Raw genomic sequence first — 18,634 nt, forward strand, 5'->3', positions numbered from 1 at the left:
CAAGGCAGCTGCCTGCAACACTCTCCTTGGCATTGGGACGTCCGCCTTAAAGGATAACGCAAACCCAGTGAAGAAGCTAGGAGGAGTGCATCGACAAGCATCTACTGACGTTCACCTTAAAGGACATTTTCGAGCCAGTCGAGCCCCTCAAGCTGCAACCGACTGCACCGCTGATTGTTGTTATGCCGATATCGCTAACAATGTCGACCAGTGTTTCAGAACCGCCAACCAGCACTGAGACAATGGTTCTGGACCCTGAACTGCCGTGTAAGCTAGTCTGCAGCTGTCAGTCCAGCTTCAAACTGGCTCTGTCGACTTGAACTCTGTCGCAGAAGCTGCAAAGTGCCCTGAAACCGACCCTGTTAACCCTGTCGTGCACCAAAAAATCCTACAGCACAAGGTACATTGTATTTTACAACCCATTGCTCCCTTTGTGTAATTGAAACTGTCTGTAGTGATAATTATAAAGTAGATCTTTTTTAATACAACCTTGAATGGACATTCCCTTTTATCATTGGGTAATAATTGTATTTTCGCTGTCTTTCAACTAACCAACGATCCACGACCTTTCGCCTGTCGTTCCGTCTACATTACCAAATTTGGACAAGGAGTTTTATAATTTGCTTGTGTTTCCAGTCTGTTCTGATCTCTTCAGGCGTACTAGAGGTGTGGAGCTGATTGATGGTTTAGAAGCCAATATTCATCCCTGGACCACTGGTGCCCCGGAAGTTGATTCGTCACACATACATACATGCATACGTACATGAAGTGTGGTTGAAAGGGGGCCTGTTTTTAGGCCTTTTCAGGAGCCCCACATATTGGACACCGTAGGCATTGTATATTGGTCACAGGGAGGCCTGCAAATGCCAAATTTGTATAATCTATATGCTAGAAACAAAAATAAAATTGTTTAAAAGTAGCCATAGAACAAGAATTGTATTAAGGGCTCGGTTCCTTCCGAGCCACAATGTTTCCAGCAGAAGTCTTTCTAGTTACTTTGTGATCCAGAGGAGTCCCCTCTGGAGTTTGGCAGGAGAAAGCTAAGGATCAGACAGTGATCGCACTCCTGCATTGCCAGAATGTAACTAACCCTCAAGAGGCTCTGGGAGGAATGCAGAGTGCACTGTATTTCTGGGTAGCCATAGCAGGAAGAGGAGTAGGGGAACCCTAACCACCCACTCTGCCTTATTTTATCTTGTGTGTTGATTGAGCACAAGTCTATTTTAGGGATTAAATGGAGTGCTGTACTTTAGTAGGGATTATAGTCATACATTAAATAGAGAGGTGAGAGGGAACAGGCTTTACACTGTCGCATTTATCACAACTTTCCATTTAGGCTAGCATGGAATAGGTAACATTTAAAGTTAGCTGGGAACAGGTAACAGGGCTCAGAGTGCGATTTCCTTGGTTAAAACTGTGGGGTGGAGAGGCTACCAGGGGGCACAGGCAAGATGGCCGCCAGTTAGCCGAGCTGTACCCTCCCCTCCTGAAACATGAGGGTGAGTCGGAGAGACTGGCTTCCAACAAGATTTGAAGGATGGGATGTGGAGATGTAACACAAGTGCGTCCCAGGAAGAAATTTGAGGGTGAAGCATGCCTCCTGGACCCCTGTATGAGGCCCTGCATAGGAAGGCTGCCAGAGTGGTGGGGATCTTGCGGCCCTTGTTACGAAACGAGGGCGGGGATGAGATAATGACGAGGCCTAGGCGGAAATGGGCTCCAACCATGGAGTGAGCTGGTGGGGGGACTGGGATCTGCTCTTCAGGGGCCACCCACCCCCCTGACTCAATCTCAGAGTTTATCAAGGGGATCCTCAGTGTGTGGAGGAGTCCCTGCACCACCGACAGTTGAGTGTGGGTCCAGACACGGGTGTTGATCAGCCTGGTTGTGTCAAGGGCAGACCAGACAGAGGCATCTCACAGCATGGGAGAGAAGGGGGGGCGCTCCATTGTTCGGTGCAGTGATGAAGAGGATGTGAGGCCTGTCACCAGCAACCTCAAAAAGTCGAGGCACATTGAATGAGCGGACTGATAGCCCAATCCCAACGGAGTGGCCCAGGCTGGGAGTGCTTGGCTACCAGCTCGCTCGGAGGAAGCTTTGACCAGGTAGTGGGAGCGGAGTTGAGTTTGCGGGTCGACCAGGGAGTAGTGTCACCAAGAGGAACACTGGGGGACTGCCCTGAAGGGGATCTGGATATGTAAGTAAACCAAAGAATGGTACCTCCAAGGCAACAACCCCCAGGGCGATAGAGGAGACCTCGACAGTCAGGTACTGATGCTCAACGGCCTCCTGTGAGGGTGGAGGATGGGTAGGAGCCGTTTTTTCTACGCCCCGGTCCAGGAGGTTGAATGAGCTGTAGGGTGACGCTGCAGCAGTATCATTACCAGGCTCTGGAAGCAATGGAAAGGGCAAAGGCAAACCAGGCCATGAGAAACACACCTGGCACAGAGGTAGGGGTAACCAAGAGTGACATTAAGACAATTTTGGAGGAAATTAGGGGCTAGAGAGCAGAGATTGGAGCCGAAGTGGCAAAACTCAATGAGAAAGTGGAGGGGATGGCAGAGAGATTGCTAGGACTGGAAACTATCCAATTTCCGTGGAGATCCTTGAAACTCAGGTGGATATGAGACTCTTTGGAGGTGGAGAGGCAGAGCAATGAACTACGCCTTAAGATGGATGACATTGAAAATAGCTAAAGGGGCAATAACCTATGGTTATTTGGCACACAAGAAAGAGAAGGAGAATCCACCGAGGACATTGAAAAGACATTTCAAGATATCCTCTCCCTTGTCTTCAAAGGAGAAGACAGATCATGGAGTGTCATCGACTGGGTCCATAGAGCAGGCATTGGAGGGAGAAGCCCCCGCCCTGACCTCATCTGGTTTTACTATTACTCCAAGGAGGCTCGGATCCTGACGAAGGCAAGGAGTATGGGATCTTTCGAATATGGTAACTCCAAGATCGAAATCTATCAATACCTCTCTTCCTACACTTTGTTATGTCGCATACCGGACCCTCACGCAATGGTTGAGAGATAGAGGGGAGCGATACAGTTATGGGTATCCTTTTTTACTATCTTTCAAATGGGAAGGAATGAAGTATCATCTTGTGACCGAGGATGATATTTAAAGGTTTAAGGAGGAACTGATAAGTAAAATGACATGCCTAAGGAGAGTTGAAGTATGATTAGATGCAAAATCCAGGCGGAGAGGATGTTAAAGAAACTGAATATGCCTTGACCTAGAAAAAGTGAGTGCTCTATCCCTTAGCTCATCTGTACCACACAATGGCCACGTGGGCCTCAACAAGGAGGGCGGGAGTTTGTATTGGACGTGGAGCCCTAAGTGTTGATATTAAGGGGCCGCTCTGTGTTTGAATAGGGGGTGAGGGGATATAAGACCTTCTCCGATTGGTTGGATAAGAAAGGGGTAAGAGAGGGGTCTCAATCAGTGGTCTCACGAGGCTTGGCGGGGAGGAGTTGTAACTCTTCAAAATCGCTCGCTTTACTGAGGACGTGCTCTGTTGTTTATAGCGGGGGTCGGCAGAGGTGTCAAAGGTATGAGTGTTCTCGGGTGTTGGGAAGGGGGTAGGGGGTTTACCTAGTGGTTTATACCTGTAGGATGGGAGGGTGTAGAGAGGTCTGAATGCTTTATGGCAAAGTAGGGTGGACAGGGAGGGCCCACAGACATGTGTTTTTGAAGTGTTTATTTTATTGCATAATAGTTTACCGGTTATATGTCTTTCTGTTTTATGTTTTCACCTTTCCCGTTGTGTTCCCATTCGTCTGTTCAGGGGGGGTAGTTACTCGTTCAGAAATGATCCGCTTGGAGGTTAAAGGGAGTGCTGGGGATGGGGAATGGTTGTCAGAATACGTGCCATGTGGAGATGGCAGATTGGGGGATCTGGCTTAAAATAGTCGCGATTAACATGAGGGGCTTACAGTCTTCTTTGAAGAGATCACTGGTGAAAAGGGAACTTAGGAACTCAGACCTGGATATCCTATGTTTACAGGAAACCCACTTTGTGAGGGGAAACAAGCCGCATATCAGGGGAGGGAACGTTTCGAAAGTGTATTTTTCATCAGGGTCGGAAAAGAAAACTGGAGTGGGCAAAACCATTTGGACTTCATGCTGATTTCAGGTGTGTGAGACGGAGTGTGAGCGGATGGATGGTTCCTATTTTCCAAGGATGTGTATCAAGGCATAAAACCTATGTTGGCTTCTATATACGGTCCCAACACTGGTCAGGTGTTTTTTTGGGAGGGTGTGGGACAACGTCTGAAAAGATTTGTGGGAGGGCACTTGCTGGTGGGTGGGGATTTTAAGATGGTCATGGACCCGTTGTCAGACAGGACCGGGGTGAGGTGGACAGGGGAAGAGACTCAAGGAAATTAATGATGCCCAGGGGTTGGTGGAGGCATGGGAGGCTGGTGCCCAGATGGCCAGCATGGGTGTACATCCTGTAATAATAATAATAAAAATAATTTAGCATTTATATAGCGCTACGAACCCTCAGGTATCTGAGCGCTGCATATTATTACCCACGGTGTGTAGTGCTCATTTATCGACCTCGGAAGGATGAAAGGGTGAGTTTGGCCCTGCCGGGATTCGAACCTGCGTCAGCAGGCTCTGCACAGATGTCAAAGCAAGCACTCTACTCTCTGTGCTATCGGACCGGCTGTGCCCCATTTACTTACCATTCAGCAGTGCATGAGCCTTTCTCACATATAGATTTGACATTGGTGGATTCCAATACCCTTAGGTGGGTCCGGAAGACAGGAACGAGCGTTGTACCATGGTCGGGTCATGATTTAGTCACAGCAGTGATTGGAGTCCGGGAGGGTCAATAGGGGCTGCTGGCATTGTAATGACCCTCTGTGAAGGAAAAGGAAATGGGAGTGGACATTCTCATGAAAATCAAGGAATACTGTCAATTTAACGAAATGGGTTAGGTCAGTACGGCAAATCTATGGGAGGGATTCAAGGAGACCATCAGGGGAGAACTGGTTGGGATAGGCTCTTGAGCAAAGCACGACTGCTTATAAAAGGAGAGGGAGTATCGAAATGGTGCTCCCAAAAGGGGTGGGGGGGCGCAAGCATTTGCATTATGAGGTTGAAGGAGCTTAGGGGACATTCAAGGCTGAACTTAGAACTCTTTTGGCATAGAAAACCCACTGGGCATTGAAGTAGCTCAGGCCAAGTTATTACGAGAAAGGTTGGAAGACGGATAAGCTGCTGGCGTGTAGATTGAGGGCACTGACACACTCTAGACAGGTAAATGTCTGGAGTCCGAAAGGGGTGAAACTCAGAGGAATAGCGAGCCTAAAGAATGCTGAGGAATTTAGGAAATACTATGCTCTTCTCTATTCACCCGAGTGGAGAGGATAAGAGAATACCTTAACGGACTGAAGGTTCTGGTGACGTCATCAGACAATGCGGCCCTATTGCATTCTTCCATTGTGGTGGACGAGGTGGTAGCGACCCTCCAAGGCATGAAGAGTGGTATATCCCCAGGGGAGGATGGTCTCACAGTTGGGTTTTATAAAATGTTCCGGTCTACCTTAGCTCCCACGTTGGCAAAAATATTTAATGAGGTATTGACGGGTAAGCCCCTGCGAAGTAGATGCTAAAGGCCATAATCAAGGTCATCCCTAAGGAAGGGAAGGACCAGTGGTCGAAGTGGGCGGGAGCAGTTGGGAGCGGTGTGTTATAATGTGAGCTTAGGCTCAGCTTGAGAGCGTGGTGGTGTCTGTGGATACAAAAATTAGTAAGTCCATGCACATGTTGTAGCAAGATGAATCCTATAGAGCCCCAGAGTAGAAAAAGGAGATTAGGTGCGACTAGGCAGTGTTGCAAAATTTGTTTTCTTGTTAACAGATGTCAAATTCCAAGAAGAAGGGAAGGTCAGAGGGTGGTAAAGGCCTGACACGACAGATACAAGATTGTCATGAACAGCAGAAGTGGATTCCCTGAATAGGGCCCCTGAGATGCCGAGAAGGGTGTAATGACTGTGCAGTTTTAGGCTTATCAGCTCACCCCAGGAGTGTGTTTACGAGGAACCCTTCTGCACGAAGGAGGGATGGGGGGGAGGAAGATTACGCGTCTAACTGCTATGCTTATGTAAACTCCTTCTTTGTGCACATGCTAGAGATTGGAACCAATGATATTTGAAAATGTATATAAACCATGCAGACCTAATGCTTATCAGCTCACTCCTGCGCAGTCTTTTGAATGTGCAGGAAGTCATGCCCATTCGCGAATGCTGAAATTGAATAAATGAATGACTTGACCAACCGTCTGAGTCTTTTTTGGAGTGGGGTCCCCTTTGACGGAAGTGGGGTGAGCGAAAGTGTACCCCCATTTACTGGCGACCACGAAGGGACCCAAAGGTGTGGCAGCCCTTCACTGGGTGAGGCCTTCCAGGGCGAGGCTGGAGGAGTAATGGTATCGGGGCACCAACGAATGAAGAAGCACCATTGACTGCACAAACGCGTTACCCTTCCTCCGCCAGCCCCGCCGGACGACAGGACAGCAGGCTGCCGCCCTTTGGGTCCAGCAGACTTCGAGGCGAAGACCCCACAAGAGGTGAGTGCAGGTAGGAGAAACGGTTGGTAAGGCCATTGGGACAAGAGTATCAGTTTTATGGTACGTATTAATGATGAGGTCTGTTGTGAAGACTGAAAGGAAGGATGGATGTTTGATGTAAAGGACCGGGGACCGGTCCAGATGTAGAAGTTACAAGTGAAACAAAAGTCATGGGGAATTTGTTGTTAAGTTTAAGGATTTCAATCAGGTAACACACCTTTTATTTTGTATTTGTATTTTGTTTATTTATATAGTGCGCCTGGCCAAAGGCATTTGGGCGCATGTCATAAGATACATGTTATAGAAAGGTAGTTTACATACATGCCATAAATGAAAGTACATTGCAGTGAGGTAGGTTTACAGGCATATGAAGGTGAAAGTACGGAAAGTTATGTACAGGCATGATAGGTATTGTACAGGTACCGTGATATGTGAGTAGGCTAATGATACAATGATGTTTATCAGTTACATACAAGTGGATCCAAGGTAAAGTCCCAATGCGGTTAAGTCATAAGAAGCCACAGGGTACAGTAACAGGATGTCTCAAATGTGTACCTTGTCTCAAATGTGTGAAACCTTGGTCTTAGCCTAGTATATAGCGCACAACTGAGATGCCTTTCTCTTTATTTTTATGCGGATTCAATTTGAGATGGTACACAACTCGTATTACACCATGAACCAGGCTGGTTGCGGAAAAAAAAGCAATATTTATTTATAAAAAAAATAATAATAATTCAAAGAAATCATGCAGTTTTTATGTGGGACAGCAATCACCAATGGGGTGATATTTACAATGAAAATGGCAGCAATGCACTTAATTGACCTTCTCCTGGAACATATATGAAGCACAAGTGAATAGGAGCACTTTTTGAATTAGGATAGATAGCACCCAAGTTAAGGTTCCCCCATGAAATGTTCTCTCAACCCACAAGTAATCAAATTCTGAGTGGATAGAAAGAAGCAGCAGGTAGTCATACAATAAGAGGCAAAACCCTTTGCAAAGGTCTAAAATGGCACTCGAATTTTACAAATAATTACTTAATGTGTGGTCAAGATTATGATATACATATGTTTTATCACAATAGCAGGTATGTTGCATCACTGGCAACCACAAGGAAAGGGTCAGCAAAAGGCATACAATTTGAAAACAAGTGGAAAGTTTAGAACATGCTGCAGTCAAATGACGCATTGGAAAACTTGCAATTTACCTAATTCCCGTTTAAAAATGACACAAACAAATTTGAGGAAAATGGGTGAAATACTTGAATTCTTAATGCGGTTGGAAATAGGTCTCTAGCTGGTGGTTTGAGCGAGATTTGGAAGGGGGAGTGAGGTTCGTTTGGGGGAGGGTGTAGCAGTAAAGAAGAGAGGGTCAGTTTTAAGGTGAAGGACGGGTTTTACGTGGATTGGATTTGGTGGCTGGGAGGGCAGGGGCACCACATGTGAATATCAGGGTGCGATGCAGTTGTGGCCCTTTGTGCAGTCTGTCCCTTTTTCTTTGGGGAGAATTGATTTGTTTGGTCAAAATATCGCTAATGACTTATGATTTATGCAGAACAAAAGGAAAATATAAAAGTGGCCCTGGCGCTGGGAGATTCAGCGGCAGGGAGCGCAGAGAATTCTAGCAGTTTTCAGTGGGTTGCCGGGGTGGGGATGGGATTGTTTGGAGAAGCGGAACAGGGACACACGGATCAGGATGGGGTAAACTGTGTGTTGTGGGGTGTGGGATGCTCGCAGTCTTCGCTTGGGGTTTGGGAATTTTGGAGCAGTCAGCAGGGTTTGGTCACTGCACCGCTCGGGTCGCCGGGTGGCAGACTCTCTTGTTGGAGAGGCGGCTGGGCAATTCGGGACACCGGAGGGCACAGGTAGTGGACAAGCCGGTCTGGTCTCAGGATGCTAAGGTACCACAGCCTACACCCCCCCCTTTCTTTTAATGGTATTCATTTTTTTGTGTGGGATTTTCTTAAACTAGGCCTTTGCTGGAGTGGAGTCAGCTATGCTTTGGCCTAGTAGTGAAATCTGGTCAGCTTTGTTTTTGCTGTAGTGAACAGTCTGTACAAGGCAAATGTCTTCATGAAATTGACATGTGCACAGAAAGCTATGACTTTCTTTCAAGCAGTGATTTGTTTTACATTTTGTAGCACAATTTAAGCGTTTCTCATGTAGCTGAAGGAAAGCCTTTGTTGATCTTCTCAGGTTTGGCTGGCACAGTCTGTCTTTCAGGAATAAGGCTCTTTTCTGATGGAGCACAGTGTGAATATGGCTGGGCATGACAGGGTTTTTATAAAGGTGGTGTGATGAAGGACAGGGACAAATGGCATCAGAGCGGCATTATTTTGACTGTGAAATATTTCCTTTTTCAATGGGAATTTTGGGCTTGCAGTGGAGCGAGCTGTTTTTTTCGCTCCCCTTCTCTTGTACATGTAAGGACACCCTGGCAAGCCTTTTCAATGTGCCCCACTTGTTCCATCCTGCCCAATATGCGCTTGGCCAGGTGGTGCAGCCGTTTTTTTTGTCATTGCAGAACGCAGTTTTGGGGTGAGGCAATGGTGCTTACAGGAGCCAGCGAAGCCATTTTGCTGGTTCTGCTGAAGTGCAGCTTGGTGATGTGAGGAAGAACGGCTGAGTGGGTAAATGCTACCAACAGGGACATCCTCGGTCCAGTACATAGATGATATATGGGAAGCAACTGTTATGATACTGTTTCACCTGGTAAAACATAATCACAAAGTGCCTTTAGCAAAATGCAATATGTACAGCGACGAGTTGACTATTTGGGCTATGTTTTGTCAAAAGAAGGGCGGTCATTGTCAACAGACCGAGTAGCGTTGATTCAGGCTATGCCGATTCACAGAACATGAAAGGTGTTGGGAATGTTGTCATATTGTAGGCACTAGGATACCAGTGTTCTCAGTAATAGCTAAACCACTGTTAAAAACATTGAAGGATGAGAAACACCACGTACCCTTCAAATGGAAGAAAGAGATGGAAGAGGGGTATGTGGCATTGAAGAGCGCCTTGTGTAACGCACCAGATATGGGGACACCCTATTATGAGAAAATGTTTTATTTATTTATGGATGAGGTGAATGGGTGTTCTGTGTCTGTATTAACCCAAGAACAAGGTGGGAGGAAAAGGCCATGTGCCTACTTCTCAACTGGATTAAATGCAGTTGCCCGAGGATTACCACCATGTATGAGGGCGGTGGCAGCGGCACTTGGACAATATATGTGTGAAACTGAAGGAGGGGAATTTGGTGTGGGGGAGCAGGTAGTAAGAATCCAGGAAGATGCAACAGAGGAAGAAAGGAAAACCTGGCACTCGGATGAAAATATAAGACAACTGGAGAGTGTGGCATGGGCAAATGTGAACACAAGGAGTTGTTTGTTACCAGATGCATACCTCCCTGTTATAGTAAGCGTGGCACATGGACCAACACATGTAAATGCTAGAACACTGAAAGTGTGCTAAAAACTGTCTGGGAGAACAAAAGAATTGGTCCCTATTGCAGGCAAAGGGGAAACCAGTGCAAAATCTGTGTAATGTACAATGTTGGAAAGGGTGTGCCGGCCCCAGCAGGGCACTGTAAACTGCCCACACAACCCTTTGAAGTGGTGTATATGGATTTTATACATCTGGAACCTGTAAACAAGTTTGCCTACTGCTTGGTAATGAAATGTGGTTATTCAGGATGAGTGCCTCAACTGCAAAGTGTATATTGAACCATTGTGTACCGCCGTATACGGTCCGCACCTCTCTATGGTCAGAAAATGGGTCGCATTTCATGCAAGGCACTGGGGATTGATCAAAGATTCCATGCCATATTTCACCCCCAGTCAGCAGGAATTATTGAGGGTACCATAAAATATTTAAGAACAAATTTGTAAAGGCATGTGCAGAAACAGGTTTGAAGTGGCCTGGTGCCTTGCCCCTGGCATTGCTGAGCATGAGAGCTGCACCCAAACACACCCATGGACTGAACACCCAAAAAAAGATTGTCTTAACAAACCTGGCCAGCATTGCAACAACATTGTATTGCATTGACTAACAGGCTTCTTTCTATACATACGCAGGTGAAAGATGTGCCCCAGTACCACCAATTGGGCCAGGCCATGATGTGAAACCCGGGGACTGGGTTGTAATTAAAGCCTTTGACAGAACTAGCGGCCTGCAGCCGCGCTGAAAAGGACCCTACCAGGTATTCCTGACAACGCAGACAGCACCGAAAGCTGACGGCAAACCACACTGGTACCATGCAAGTCAATGTGAAGTAAGCTGCTGCTATAGAACCATTGCAATCAACCGGGGTACAAACAAGCCTGTTGGAAAGATCCCAGACCCCTCTCCCAACGGATGTCCTCAGGTACAACCTGAGATCATGAAAAGTATATGTGCCAGGCAACGAGTAAGGACTGTGAATTGAACTTTGATTGTTAGAGAGACACAAACTCTTTTGTCGGTCAGAGCAGTGCACAGCCTTGCCGAAGACAACGAGCAGTTGCTTGAAGGGCCTCCGGCGTCCCTCCTGGACAAGGCACAACGAGGCGTGGGACAGATCGGTGAAAGGGCCGCTCGTGCGCCCTGTACATTTAGGGTACAAAGACACTGGAGCTTTAAATAGGGTTGGGAACGTAAGCTGTAAGAGTGAGAGGCTGCTCACTAGGGTAGAACGCTAGGTGCTAGGACCCAGCCAAGCCACGGAACTTAACCTGCAAGTGTCAGCATAAACTCAGGTACGGTGGCAGAAGCAATGATAAGTGAGATGGAACTGCAGGATTTAGCTCTGCGTGCCCACCCACAAGGATGGATGAAGGTGGACAAATATGGGTGTACAAGGAAGGAAAAGACTGTTTTATGCATGGCAGGTATCTTGGTGGTAACAGGGCTTAGTGTATTTTTTATGGTATCTGGAACACCCTTTAATGTATGAATTTAAGAATATGTTTCCCGTTGCAAACTCCTCAAATTATACCAATATCAATTATGTATATAGTAGAGACAGGCATGAGCATGATGGTCATGAAGATGAAGAGTATAGTAGGAATGCATATATACGCTTAATGAATGCAACACAGAAGGCGTTGAATTTGTCAAATTGTTGGATATGTAGTCATGTTCCCCGCCATGCAGGAGATGGAATACCTATGTATGCTTTTGCGGGACCTAGAAGTTGACAGGTGTGTTTTGCTTTGGATGAGGGTTCTCTCACTAGACAAGTATATGCCAAATACTTCCAGGTGCTTTACAATGGAATGGTCAGACATATCAGCCAGCAGGTATAGTTCATAATATGAAACAGGAGGTAGTAACCTACTCTTTAAGAGACCTTGTAGGTCAGGCAAGGGTAGGGAAATTACCTCCAACCCCCTTGATGGCAACCAGAGAGTACTCAAGGAAGAATATTTGTTTCAAGGGAATGAAAGGAGACACTATTTTGGGATGTAGTATAATATACGATCTTTCTAGGTATAGTAGGGGTATAGGTGACATTGAAGGGTATGCTTTATGTTTGTAATAAAAAGGCTTATCTGTGGCTTCCCAGGAACTTTTCGGGAACATGTTATTTTGCAAGGATAATACCTGCTGCTATGACTTATACCCCTAAAGAAATGTATGCTAAACACAGGTATAAGAGAGAGACGAGGAAAGGGCTTGACCAATCAGACACTGATCTGGATATATTTATTGACATAGTAAAAGCAATGACACTCCCTGTAGGAATATTCCTGAACTCCCAAGAGGTACGCAGAGTAAGTAGGGCAGTGGAGACCACGATTAGTGAAACAGCTGATATACTCACTAATATTACATATGAGATGAAGGCCATACGGTTAGTTGCATTACAGAATAGGTACTTGTTGGATGTGTTGACAGCAAAAAGGGGCAGAGTTTTGTACTATGGTGGGTTCCCAATGTTGCATGTATATTCCCGATGCAAGTGAGTGTTGTCCGGGATATCCAGGTTACATAAGATAGCCGAGGCAATCCACTATGAGGAGGAGGTCGGAGATAGTTGGTGAGTGAAGTTACTGAAAGATCTTGGCTGGAAGTTGCTAACCCCAATACTGGTAGTGATAGGATTAGCCCTGGTTTGCTGCCTGTGCATACAATGTTCTCCAATGCTCTTTGGAGGTTGTATGGATTGCTGTAGCAGGACAGCCCGCAAGGTACAGGATACCCCCTCTCATCAGGAAAAGGAGCATTTGCGGATAATGTGGTTGAAGGAAATGGAGGATTGGAATAAGATTGACATATAATCTTGCTCAACATGAGCAAAAGGGGCAAATTGTGGATACAAAAATTAGTAAGTCCATGCACATGTTGTAGCAAGATGAATTCTATAGAGCCCCAGAGTGGAAAAGGGAGATTAGGTGCGACTAGGCAGTGTTGCAAAATTTGTTTTCTTGTTAACAGATGTCAAATTCCAAGAAGAAGGGAAGGTCAGAGGGTGGTAAAGGCCTGACACGACAGATACAAGATTGTCATGAACAGCAGAAGTGGATTCCCTGAAGAGGACCCTGAGATGCCGAGAAGGGTGTAATGACTGTGCAGTTTTAGGCTTATCAGCTCAGCCCAGGAGTGTGTTTACGAGGAACTCTTCTGCACGAAGGAGGGATGGGGGGAGGAAGATTACGTGACTAACTGCTATGCTTATGTAAACTCCTTCTTTGTGCACATGCTAGAGATTGGAACCAATGATATTTGAAAATGTATATAAACCATGCAGACCTAATGCTTATCAGCTCACTCCTGCGCAGTCTTTTGAATGTGCAGGAAGTCATGCCCATTCGCGAATGCTGAAATTGAATAAATGAATGACTTGACCAACCGTCTGAGTCTTTTTTGGAGTGGGGTCCCCTTTGACGGAAGTGGGGTGAGCGAAAGTATACCCCCATGTCATGGCCTAGAATGTGGTGATGTCATGACTGGATGTGTAATGTGAGAGTTGTTGTGTTCTGATGGTGACTGTTGGGCTTGGCAGTTAGAGAGTGTTGTGTGGGGCAAGCCCAGTGTCTCTCCTACATGTCGTGTCATTCGTGATTTCCCCTTAACCCAATGTGTTCATGAAGCGGTACAGGTCTTGGACAATAAAGCTTCATTGTACTTACCTTGGAGTCCGCGATCCGTATATCTTTACAATGACGACGAGGATGGGATCTTGATGGGTATGCAGTCCTGGACACGTATGCTGCTGGTTGGGGGCGTGCATCACCTGGAAGACTGGAGGACACTGCCCCCGACAGTTCGGCCCACAACTTGAGCGGGCCTTGACTTCAGTTGACCCACCGAAGATGCTGCTGGCATCGTAGCCTCTCTCTCTCAGTCTCCTGCGTTTTGGCAGCATTCGCCAGTGTACCTGTGCCAGCGGTAGTGGCGGAGCTGTGAGCGATGTTCAAGCAGGCTGTCTTTTTGGTGCCGGAGTGTGGTGGAGTGATGTGCAGAGCACCGGGGAGAGCAGGACGAATCATGGAGCAGAGGACCACGATGAGCCGTTTGTCAGCCGGTCGGCAGTTGTGGGTGCCAGGGTTCCTTCGGGAGAGCAGGCAGGACCATGGAGCAGAGGACCATGATGAGCCGTTTCTCAGCGTGCCGGCAGTTGTGGGTGCCAGCGTCCCTCCCATGGGGTCGCGCGGCTCTTGGTTTGGTGTGCAGTGGCCTGTTGCAGGGGCCTGCTGGGTTCGACTCCGGGGGAGCTCCGACGGATGAGTCAGGGACAGCGACTCAAGCAGGAGTGATGACGTCTCCACAGTGTGGAGAGCCATGTGCCAATCACCGTCTTGGCTGTTGGTGTTCATGTGGGAGGTGTCCCACCCACAGTGTTGTGGAAATAGACATAAACAGAGCGATGCAAAGAAGTCTGTCATGGGTCGCAGGCAACAAAGATCGTGTGCGATGTAGAGACAATGCAATGGAGAGCGCCGGTGTTGTGCCAATGTTTCAGGAGTGCATTTTGGAGGTCATGGGCTGTCCTGGTCCTGACATGGATCATCAGCAGAGGACAGCAGAGTCTGCATTGAGTTTGCCAGTCATCGGCGATGCCGCTCCATATGAGCTTCTGGACGAAATGTTGGGGTGTTTCCGGGACCCTGCTGGGCATGACCCAGGGTAGAGTGGACTCTCTTCAGGTTAGTGTTTAGGGCCGGTGTGTTAGTTGTCTCGGTGTAGTGGCCCATGTTTAGGGGTGTAGGTTACGTTCCCGGGTGGTTTAGGGGGTGATTTTGTTAAGGCCATTGATTGTTCCTGTCAAGTGATTTTGTTGGGGCCTTCGTCCCCGGTTAGGTTCCTGGTTTCCGTGTCCATATTTAATGACTTCAGGGGTTATTTTTCCTTCCTCATCAGACATGTGGAAGGGACAGTGTTTTTTTTCATGTTTAAGGGACTAAACGTTATGAACTGGACTTTTTCGGTTCCTTTAGGGATGGGAGTTTACATGTTGCCGTGTTTCCAACATGTGCTGTTTCCATTGGTAATTGAGGTGGGTGGGTTTCTGATTGTACTTGAGGGTGGTGGGTTTTATGGAACCTTCAAGTGATGGAGCGGATCCGAAGTCTACTGCGTTCGTGTTTATACAATCAGTGTTCAGCGCAGTGTTTTCTATGTTTTGTGATAATGGATTGCATAGGGTTGTGCCAGTTGTGCTGCGTGACTGTGGATATGTCAGTGTGTGAAGTGGTGGCTGTGCAATGTGTTGGTTGATGCTTAGATGCAGCATTGATTTCATGAGTAGCAGCGGTTGTTTATGGGTTTAACTTGCGGCGGATTGGTGGCAGTGTGTATACGTGGATGTCCGGGCGGGTCCACGTGTTTTTGCAAATAGTTAGTGGTTCACCAGTTGGGGTGTTTTTCCCAGGTTTGGGTGTCCGTCCATGGAGGGGTTTTAACTCTGTGTTTTTAGACGGGTGGCCAGTGTATACGTGGATGGCCGGGGGTGGATGGCCGGGTGGGTCCATGTGTGTCTGCCAACTGTTGGTGGTTCACCAGTTGGGTTTTTTTTCCTAGGTTTGTGGGTCGGTCCATGGAGGGGTTTTAACTCTGTGTTTTTAGTAGGGGGCTTATGTGTTTGGCCAGCATATCTGGTGTCATGGGCTGTATGCTCTGTGTTCAGAGCGAATGCGGCGCAGTGCGGGTTCTTTGAATATGAGGCGCGATTCAAGCCATTTGGCGCGGTCATGGAAAGCAAGCGTATACTTTGTGTGTATGTGTGAGTGCAAACCATTGGGTGAGTGCATACCATTGCGTTAATCCGCAGTTCCGAGCATAGGTGTGCGCGGGGCCTCTTGTTATGAGGCGTGTTGTTGTTAGTGTTACAACAAGTTTTAAAGCAGGTTAAGTGCGTCAAGGTGTCAAGTTTTCACGGGCGGTTGGTTCAAACGCAGTTATTGATGCTGAGTGAGGTTCAGTTCTGGTTGTTCAGTTGTGGTTAGTGGTGTTGGATTAGGTTGAATACGTTCTCACCTAAGTTTAGTGTCAGTGGGTTCCTCGATGGTGTAGGGCAATTGTTGTCCTCATTTTGAGCTGGGTTAGTGCTCGGGAGAGGCAGTTCTGAGACTCTGGGGGGAAGACCAGAGTGGGAGGAGGTTGGTGCGATGTTGGTTAGTTGGCAGTGTTCGTGTAACAATGGTTTGGTCTAAGAGTGGCAGTCCTAGGTGCAGCTCGGAACGGTGGAGGTGCGATTTTGTTGTTTTTGTCCTCGAGGGTGCCAGTCGAGGGGCATGGGTCATAGGGTCGTTGTTGCTGGTTGATCGCGGTGCTGGACTGATGGTTTGTAAAGTGAACTGGACGTTGGGAGTTGTGTGAGGGGCGTTGGCCTATGTAGCTTCCAACATCTTGGAGTGGTCCGGTTTGATCTGTGAGGGTTTTCCTTTTGTGTTCTGAGTGCTGGAGTTGCTAGCATGGACGGCCGCTGTGTTCAGCGATTCTAGTGCTGGTGTTGTAAGTGATGTAGGTTTAGTGCTGGCCACTTTTCCTGCATCAATTTGTTGTGTTTTCCCAAAGAAGGGAGAAGTGTTATAATGTGACCTTAGGCTCAGCTTGAGAGCGTGGTGGTTTCATAGCCTAGATTGTGGTGATGTCATGAACGGATGTGGATTGTGAGAGTTGTTGTGTTCTGTGGGTGACCGTTGGGTTTGGCAGTTAGGGAGTGTTGTGCAGGATGTGGGGCAAGCCCAGTGTCTCTCCTACATGTCGTGCCATTCGTGATTTCCCCTTAACCCAATGTGTTTGTTAAGCGGTACGGGTCTTGGACAATAAAGCTTCTTTGTACTTACCTTGGAGTCCGCGATCCGTACATCTTTACACGGTCCTCCTACTAAGTGTTACTGTTCCTATACTTTTATTTTAAAAATAAACTGTTCCAGAAATGTTTCATTTTAAAATAAATGTGTAGGAAGGAGTTAAAACTTGCGCTTTCAGTGCACAGCACTGAATGTTCCCTTAAACAGAAGGCGCATGTGTTTGGGGGTCTTTATTGTGCATGCAACAGGGGGCGGTGATGGGGTTTGTGGGGGGCAGGGGCAGGCCATTAGGGAACATAGTTCCACTACTTCTTTTCGTACACTTCGACCGCTGGGAAGGACCGGAAAGTATGCTCAGCGTGCAGAACCAGCTCCCTGCTGCACACGAACATTAAGATAATAGCAAAATTCTTGGCGATATAATCCACCCTTCGCTGATTCACAGGGATCAGGTGGGTTTAATTATCAGGAATATGTTGAACGTGGTGTACCAAGCCCAAACCCTAAGTAGAGAGGCATATTTGGTATCCCTGGTTTCTGTACTGGCATTTGACGGGACGAATGAGGACTTGGTAACATTTGGTTTTGGGGTATGTTTTAGGGCCTGGGTGGCGAGCTTTATCAAGATGCTTTGGTGTGGGTGATGGTTAATTGGATTCTGTCTGGCAACTTCCCCTTATATACAGGGACGAACCAGGTGTGCCCTCTATCCACTACTCTCTTCATCTTGGTAATCAAACCCCTGACAGCAGCGATTAGGGCAAAGGGCAAATCTGGGGGTACAGGGCATTGACTATGTGATGGTGCAATTTAAGGTTTCGCTTTTTTCAGGTGATATAATGTGCTATGTTACAAACACAAAGGCTTCTCTGAAGGAGATGATGACTTTCGAGTCCTATGGGGCTTTGGCAGGTCTTAAAATTAACCCATTTTTTTTTTTTTATTGGACATTTGTATGGTGCCTATACACAAGTGTTTCCAGGCACGACAAGGAGAGAGGCAAGGGAATCAAGAACATAGAACAACAAACATGGTTATATTGTTCTTGTGACAATCCAACTGTACAAATTCCTGAGAAGTTGGTAAGTGCAGGAGGTGAGGGGGTGGAGGGAGAAGTGCAGGAGTGGGTGCCCCCATGGAGGAAGGCAGGGTGGTGCTGGGTGGGTCAAGGTAGCAGTGTCAGGGGAAAAATGGGGCAAGGGAGGATGAGTGTGGTAGACAGGGAGGACCAGGTTGGGCTAGTTCGGGAAAGAGTCTGGCAAAGGGAGCCTGAGGGCAGGTGCTGGCAAAGGATGCAAAGGAACTGGTGAGGGTTGGTCTGGCCCCTGTATGACTCTGAAGGGACCAGTCCCCATTCGCAAAGGCAGAGGAAGAGTTAGCACGGGAGGGGGTGAGGGAAATAAGAGGAGACAAGGAACGTCTTGAGAAGTTTCTGGAACTTTAAAAGATCTGACTCAAGTCAAACGGGGGGAGGGAGGCCATTTGAGAGGGAGGAGCCAGCCAAGGAAAGGAATCTACCTTCCACTCTCTGCTTGGAGAATCGTTTGACCTGCATAGAGTTGGAGACAGAGGACCGAAGGACTCTGTCCGGGAGGTATTTAGGGACGGAAAGCTGGATGTAAATAGGTCCCAGGCCCCAGACAGCCTTGTGGATGATGCAGAGGGTCTTGAATTTGATCCTTGCGATCACCCCCGGGAGCCAGTGGAGAGATTTTAGGGCTGGAGAGATGTGGTCCCTGGGCTTCTAACAGTCCTATTCTGGATTAGTTGGAAGGGGCAAAGGGAGGAAATAGGCAGATTGAGGAAGAGGCTTTT

Source organism: Ambystoma mexicanum, chromosome 1p (assembly GCF_040938575.1).
Source record: "Ambystoma mexicanum isolate Mex_15411 chromosome 1p, UKY_AmexF1_1, whole genome shotgun sequence".
In the NCBI taxonomy this organism is placed as follows: domain Eukaryota; kingdom Metazoa; phylum Chordata; class Amphibia; order Caudata; family Ambystomatidae; genus Ambystoma; species Ambystoma mexicanum.